Here is a 2,158-nt window from a genome sequence, read left to right on the forward strand (position 1 = left end):
AATATCAATGAAATATGAAGAACACAAATACGCACTTCATCGAATTCAATAATGCCAACAAAATAACAAACGTGTGTGCCAAATATAATATCACCATTCCTTAGTTTATTAGAGTTGATGAAAACAGAAGACATATGGCCCCGGTTAGCTTCCGCACTAACGCAGAAAAGTTGGGATTACGGAAACCTCATCGTGGTACAGAGTACATAAGTTGCGAACTTGAGCTGTCACATAAAGCTAAACTGCCCGAAATATTAAACAAGCACATCCAATACAAATATTGGTAAAACTAGCAAGCGAAGGCAAACTAAACCTGTGCATTACCTCGCCCAATTATAGTAATATTTAGGCTTGAAGTACTGACCGTAGTGCTAACAATGACGTCGCCATTGAACGACTTCATTTCTGTTTCATTTGAGAAACTTTTACCTTTCCAGGCGATTGAGTTGGCACCAACGTTACAAGATAGGGGCAGTTGGATAATTCCGTGGGCTTGCCTCAGCAGACAGGTGGCCCCTGGATGCCTCCCAAAATGTGACGGCGCTGCGATCGAGATGCGCCCTGTTAACGTGCCTTTCGCTCCGCATGTCGTCTGCTTCATTGTCTGCTGCTGCCAGTATCCAACTCATGTTAACCGTCGCCGTCTTTTTTTTCACTACGCCTACAGTTCTCCTAAATGGAATAACGGTGCGCATTGCAAGAGGAATGTGTCACAGTCCGCGAGCACGGTAGGATGACACGTCTGAACACTTTTAGGCCAGGAGCAGCTCTCGACCTTCTGTCCGGGGCTAATGTTTACAAAGTGCTCACCGATCCCCGTGTTGCTTAGGTACGCTGTTTATACATACGTAAAGAATAAGTGCTCATAAACGTATGACCTTTTAGTCACTGCTCCCATGCCCACTTTTGTGCTTAATAAATAAATAAATTGTGCGCAGCGAGCATACAATTTCTCTTTTTTATTAAGAGTGGCAAGCAATACCAACTACACAACTTGTTGTGTTTTATTATGACAACACCAACATAAATGTTCCGCCAACTGCAGTTTTTACAATATCCCGGCCCGTACATTACAATATTTTTGTCGTGTTCGCATTAGCTGTAAATGTTCTGTTTGCGCAAACAAATCTTATAAAACTGTTAGAAGTGTATAATGAGCAAGCATTACTCAAGAAGAAACGAAAAAGAGGTGCGCATAATTGTACTCCAATGAAACGCGATGTTTTTGGCTGACATGTCATTTGGCCTGTGAAGTGCCGTTTGAGGGGAAAAAAATCGAAGCTGGCACAAGCCTGGCTCAGTACACCTTGACAAAAGAAAAAAGAAAAAGAAAAACGAACTTTCCCCTCTTAGTGAGTCGCGAGCAGCGATATTCACTCGCACTTGCTTATCGCTTGCGTACGATCACGGGAGCAGAACCGCACAACAAGGTCGTTTGTTCATACTCCGTGCAGTGTGAATGGGCTGATCGCGCTCGGCAACATCTAGCCACGTGTCTTTGTTTCAACATCTTTTTGCTAACCAGGTGTCTTTAATTGCAGCAAAATCTAGTCTGAAGGCGTACGCTAACCATGCCGCGTCGTCTCCTCCACGAATGGTCCCACGTCGATGCGAGCGCCACCCTTGGAGGCGCGACAGGGTGGGGCCACCTTTTCGAGGGAGTTTTCCAAGTGACCTCATCTAGCAAGGTTGGCTGACACTTCTTTTTCAGGAACAGGAATGTACAAAGAACGCATTCAATACTTCAAAAGGGTTTCGCCATTGTTCATGTGACGCTTAATAATATATGAGGCAGTCACCATACTTAGAATGCAAGAAAAGCTTATCAAAGCGTGAAGCGCGTGAAGATGGGTGGTAAGCAAAGCTCATCACCATCACAACAAATAGAGGGTATGCGTACCCGTTCACAGTGCTGAACACAAGTTGTTTTCCCTTCATTAAAGCTTACACGTACCGCAAACTCTAAATTCCCCCAAGATGTTTTCTAGCGGTAGCGTTATGTTCTTTCAACACTTCCAAGGCATTGTGTCGTGTTCGTCGGAGTGGATCACGCTGATGAGGGACAAGTAGTTGCCGAACAACATACGCTAGCGTTCGATGTCTAAAGTTTTCTCGGCGGCCTGGTTAGCAGCATGCGCCCGCCATTGCCGCTTGCGAT

The sequence above is a fragment of the Dermacentor silvarum genome, chromosome 4 (assembly GCF_013339745.2).
Source record: "Dermacentor silvarum isolate Dsil-2018 chromosome 4, BIME_Dsil_1.4, whole genome shotgun sequence".
Taxonomy (NCBI): domain Eukaryota; kingdom Metazoa; phylum Arthropoda; class Arachnida; order Ixodida; family Ixodidae; genus Dermacentor; species Dermacentor silvarum.